A 5,891-nucleotide genomic window follows, 5' to 3' on the forward strand; every position below is an offset into this window, starting at 1 on the left:
GCGTGGAATAGAGTATTTAGTCATTCGCAGTCTAAAGAGATGAAATTCATGTTCAAAACATACATCGAAACCTAAATTGGCGTAATGGGCGTGAGGTGGCGATTGCCTAATCTGTAACATCTGACAGCAACACATTTTTCGATTTGGCTCACGCCAATTTGAAAGCAGGCGCGGAGCGGTATCGAATTGTCCAGATCCTGCGCCAACATGTCACCTTTCTGCAGCTGTGCTCCCTTGCCTCGCTGACAGGAGCTTCAACAATTAAAGCTGAACAAATAAATGGCTATCACATCGCACAGGGAGGTGGAATTGGCCCACTTCAAGCATATCAATCAGAGCAGATGTGTGTTTAGATAATGGAAAGACCACAGCGGGGCATGCTTCTATCAAGTGTTTGAGAGCTGGAGTGTCCACTCGAGTGTTTTCTAGAACAGCTGCTTCACTGTAGAGAAAGTATCACAGCAGAAAGTAGGGATACTTTAAGCTGGTTGGTTATTAATATTCAAACTTTCCAGCAAGATAGCAACAGACTAATGGCTTACGTCAGGTTGGTTTTTAAGACTCTTTGAATGCCATTTGAAATAACATAATATAATATTAACAACAGATTATCCAGATGTATGTATATGCCACGGTTGGAGAAATTACTTTATTCTAGCCTTTTTGACATACAGTGGAATCTCTCCCTTTATTATCTCTGGTTGCATCAGGTCAATGAGCAAGACCGCGTCATGGTAATATTGGATTTATTTCACGATTTAACATGATTTGTAAGATATTTAATTTGTTGGCGTAACCTAGAGCAGATATTCCTGTTTGATTATTTTAATCCATAAACAATGGATTTTTTTGGACATATTAAAATACATATTAATAGTGTAATATAGAATTACATGTATCCTACTGTGCTAGGATTTATCACTATTGCCCACTCCTACGACTAGGAACAATAATTCACTGCGGTATTTTTACGACGTCAACCTGCATTCCTTGATTTCTTTTGGACACTTGGGGGCAATGCAGCAATTTGGAAATATATGAAATATTATTATCTTATCAAGTTGATACGTAGAATGCGTTCTCCAACAGTGGCTTATTTACACTTTGATCAGACAAAGAGCATTGATATGGCGTCATGTTTCTGCCAATGTGATCAATTTAAACTACATAGTCTGGTGCCATTTTTCTTTGGGTTCATCACCTCGAGCGACCCTGCATTTAAAATCCTCCTAGTACATGCAGTACTTACACTTCTGGCGGTTTATGCTTCTCTCCACCGTGGCCACAAAGTATGTTTGCCATCCAGCTCCGATAGTAAGTAGAAACAGTTAAGGCCCAAGCAGCAGCAGCAGCATCTTCGAGCGCTTTGCTTTACTGCCACAACAGCACATTCCAAATGGAGTCTCGGCTGGGTAAGAATGCGCATGGTGCTGGCCAAAAACGAGGAGAATTAGCATAAGTGCCATGTTCGATCCTTCAGAGGGGGACTCATATGGTTGCGGGTCCTTATCCCGTCCCACTTTTGGCCTTGGTCGCGGAGGAAGTCGTGAACTCAGAGAGAGGGAGAAAGGAGAGGAAGCCTGTTTAAGTTGATATTTGCTCTCAAAGTAATTTGGAGCAGATTCTTTTGGATTCAGTGAAAGGGCTTCGTTGTAATTCCCTTTCATGATCATCTTCTATCTCTGAAGTCACCACGGGGCCTAAACAGCAGCATAAGGATGCCAGATGGATTAGAGGGATTCTCTTTCTCTCCCTCTCTCCATCTCTCCATCTCTTTCCATCGCAACATGTTTTGTGTACAGGGATCCAGAAGGCAGATGACAGAAGACCAAATCACCCTTGCCTCTTTCTCACTGTCACTCTTTGCTTCCCTCAAAGTAACTTACTCTGACATGTCTGGTTTTTTTTGCTCCTGGGGCTTGCTGAACTGATTTCCTCCTCCACATAGTGACTTGCTCCAATAGTTGCTGGAAAATGATGACAAACAATTACTACGGGGCAGCTATTGGTTCGTATTAGATCTTTCCCTTTTAGTTTAATTTAGGAAAAACAGAAAAGTGTGTCATGCTTTAAAGGTGGACTCCAGTGCAACCTTGATTTCTTATGCTTGACTTGGAGTCCTTCTAAGCTCCTATCGTGTGGTTTTGCTGCTCAGTTGAAATCTAAATCGTTTCTGAATATTAACTTTGAAACATTGAATGACAAGCATGCAACAGCAAGAGTCAACACTATGTCTTCCCCATAACACACACTGCTACCTGCCACAGAGAGGGATACCCAGTGGGCACTGGGGTTAATTCCTCTTTGCCCACAAACTCTATTTTAGACAATGGATGCCAGGCCCACTTCCTTTAAAACAATAAAAGCTGTTCCACTGCTGTGTTGCATTTGAGTAACATAAGTGCTCATATGAGGAAAAAAAAAAATCAATGCTGGTCTTGAAAAAATGTTCCACTGCAGTGTTTCATTTCAGCACTTGTAAAACTGTCTTTAAGCTCATAGTTAATGTTCTCTTTCAGAAACAACACTGACTTATTACTGATGAGCTGTGTTGTGCGTTAGATTGCGCCACATGGTGAAACATCCTCCCCCTGAATGACAGCTGGAGGTAACATGTTAGGTGCTATCGTGGAAAAAGTGGAGCGCCCCGGGTCGGAGTCATCTGCCTGGGATCTGTTGGGCCGGTTACGAGGATCCTCATAAATATCTCTCGCCAGCTCATCAGCTGCATTGCGCACCATTTTCCAGCCCGGGGCCTGAGCTGTGGGCTGGCGGAGACGAGCTGTGATGGATGCAGTGTGGCACGGTCACTCGCAGCGCTGAGGGCCACACTGATAACACCAGAGTGTGTGTTTGTGTGTGTGCAGGCCTAGGACACTTCTAGTTAAATTTTTTTATTTAAAGGAATAATTAGACATTTTTGGACACACACATTTTTTTTGCTTTTATTGCCCAGAGTAAGATAAGAAGACTGACACCACTGTCATGTTAAGAAGCTAGAACCAGGAGGCGATAAGCTTAGCTAGCATAAAGATTGGGAAAATATCTAGCATTGTTGTTTTTACATTTTAGTTTTTGTACCAATGAAACAAACTCATATTTAGCAGACAGACATGAGAGTGGTATCAAACTTCTCATCTAACTCTCGGCAAGAAAGTGAGTGAGTGCATTTTTCATAGTGTTGAACTTTTGCTTCTTCAGTTGGAGCATGCAGTATCAAGTGTATTAAGGTTTTTTAAATTATTTCAAACATGCACATTTTCAAATCGTTTGGCAGCAGTAACATAAGGGACGGGAAGGTTGCCAGTTTGAATTTGCTTAGAAATTCAGGGCGGGGGTATTGACTGACCCATGCTAGTCCCTCGCTGTGAAAAAGTACTAACACAAAGCCCTTGAGCAAGAAATAGACCCATGCAGAAGAGTGTGAGTGCAATGCAGGTATTTCCTCAAAGCTGTTGCTGTGAAAATGAATATCCCCTAAGCTGACGTTCCTGTTTAAATGCAGGCTTAAACAGGGAGAATGTTAATGCGACAACCACTGCATGCTTGTGTCGAAAGGTATTTGCTGCAGAGACGTCTCCGTGGACAAACGTGAAATCCTAGAGTTGGTTGCCATCCTTCCTGTCATGCTGCTTGTAAAAGAATTACTCGCTGCAGTATCAGGCCAATGACATTACAGCTGTTGTTAGCTGCAGCGGTCACACACGCTAAATGAGAGGATTGAGAGGATCCTGTTGCTTTTTGTCAGGCTTTGTGTTGGCCTCGGTCAAATGGCGGAGCACTGAAAATGTAGAAGATTTAATAGCTTGTAAGCCCAAATTGTTTGAGTGAACTGGCTGGCTGCTTGTGCCAAAATAGCACCTGCGGACAGCTTAGCTGCGTGGATGTCAATAAACTGCTTGTCTCTTGTAAGGCTTACCATGTTCCTGCACGGGAAACGAGCATCAAATTATGAAGTGGCAGTAGCTTCAAATAAAAATAAAAATAGATTGAGAAGGTTTCTCCGTAATCTCTGGCGATGTTTTCCAGGGTTTGTCTCGTCCACCACCACCTCACACCTCCCCGGCAGCTCGGCCCCACCAGGTGGTTTGACTTTGCAGCCACTTTTCCACTTTGAGGACTTAATGCAGACACACAGGCCCGTCTGGAACTTATTAGGCCCATGGCTCAGCCACCTAGACTCAAAAACATTACACCAGCTCAATCAGCTGGTGCAGAAGGCCTCCAATGGACAGGAAGCTAACTGGAAACCATTGCGTGTTTTAACATTGCTTCTGGAAAGGCATCCACTGTTTAAATCAAAACTTAACAGATTTTACAAATACCTTTACATTTTCAGCTATTTGGTCCATTGTTGATATCAAAATATAGATTATAGCATCTGTAAGCTTCATGTGTCTGCCTGGCCAGCCTGCATGCCTTCCCACTTGTCCGGCTCATCTGTAGAGTGCTCCAAAACACATGCACTTTGTGGTAATGTATGAGGTTTATGTCCCATTTGAGGCCATTCATGCACACATGTAATGCGATATTGAGTCAGAGTCCATCACTGTGGACTGCTCCTCTCCTGATGTGTGGAAGATCAAGGTTTGTGCAGATGGTCTTCAGGTCAGAGAGGGCAGTGCTCAGGCTCACACTCTTCCACTGCCTTTCTGCTGTGTCACACCCACAAAGACAGGCTGCTTTAGCCTCCTGCTGACCTGGCCTTAGCATGTTGGCAGTTCATATAGCATATGGCCCTCCTGGCAGCAAGTTTGTTTATGCATTTATTTTCAGTTCTGCTGAAAAACGAATGCAATATATTCAAATAATCAAGTTAAATTATCTTGTGTGGCCTTATTTTGGAGATGGAAGTGCCAAAACTTAAAATCTTGTTACTAATTTTGCATTTACGTACATGCATTTAGTGACCACAACTGGATTTTTATGATGAAAATATTTTTAGATTTCAGTTGTGGAAATTGTAGCCTATTGGCTTTTGTAAATGATTCCGTAGTCCAGTTTGGAGGTGGCTTTCTTTTGGATGTGAATCAACACAGTCTGGTCTGAGTTTTTAGCAGCTGAAGTGTGCTCCGAGGGTCTTTAAAGGTCTGTGAGGTCACTAAAGGCTGAGTCGGGCTGAACAGAGAGACATCTGTCCAGGCCTGGACAGATTTCACGCTTCTGGACGTCCAGATGATTTAGGCCCTCCAGGACTACCTGCTGGGAGAGGCTCCCAGCGGGTTAACCTGACACAGATGGATCCCCACTCCAGCACTGAACACACACACACACACACACACACACACACACACACACACACACACACACACACACACACACACGTGAGTGTAAAGACGAAGCAAGTGTGGACATATAGGAGCAGAAACGTACTTATATACAGAAATCCACACATATACACATACGTACAAATCATGTGCACTATAAATACCCATTTTCCACAAACTGACGTGTTGTATACCACACAGGCATTACTGAGCAAGCACAAGTAGACATAAAAAAAAATTAAGCCTTGATGATCTCAGAACTAGATGATCTCCTCTGGACATAATAGCATTTGAACATTGATACAGTCTTTCAAGTGGTTTTGAATTTAATTGTCTGATTCGGTTTATTTGTCAGAGAATCAATTGCTGTTAAAGAATCTACTGATTACGTGTGACGTCCAATCAGCATTTCAATCATCATCGTTCAATTCCAATACAATTAGCTCCATTTTGACAGTCCATGCTTGTAATTTATCTTAATGGGAATAATAAACAGTGTAGTCAGTGATAGTGACTTTGTCTTTAGTTTTTATGAATGGGTGCGCTCCTTTTTTATACTGCCGGGGCACAATCCGGCGTGAAGTGATGATAAGCGCAGAGGGTGGAGCGTATCTCTTCAATGGG

At 42.7% G+C, this 5,891-nt stretch overlaps 1 long non-coding RNA gene across 1 annotated transcript in view; it reads left to right on the top strand.

The window, feature by feature from the left end:
- Positions 1-5,891, top strand: part of LOC116673969 (uncharacterized) — a 20,023-nt gene that overhangs the window by 8,632 nt on the left and 5,500 nt on the right. The window contains exon 2 of the long non-coding RNA XR_004327930.1: positions 2,547-2,557. This is a non-coding gene — a long non-coding RNA (uncharacterized LOC116673969). The remainder of the gene's footprint in view (positions 1-2,546; positions 2,558-5,891) is intronic.

The sequence above is a fragment of the Etheostoma spectabile genome, chromosome 24 (genome assembly GCF_008692095.1).
Source record: "Etheostoma spectabile isolate EspeVRDwgs_2016 chromosome 24, UIUC_Espe_1.0, whole genome shotgun sequence".
In the NCBI taxonomy this organism is placed as follows: domain Eukaryota; kingdom Metazoa; phylum Chordata; class Actinopteri; order Perciformes; family Percidae; genus Etheostoma; species Etheostoma spectabile.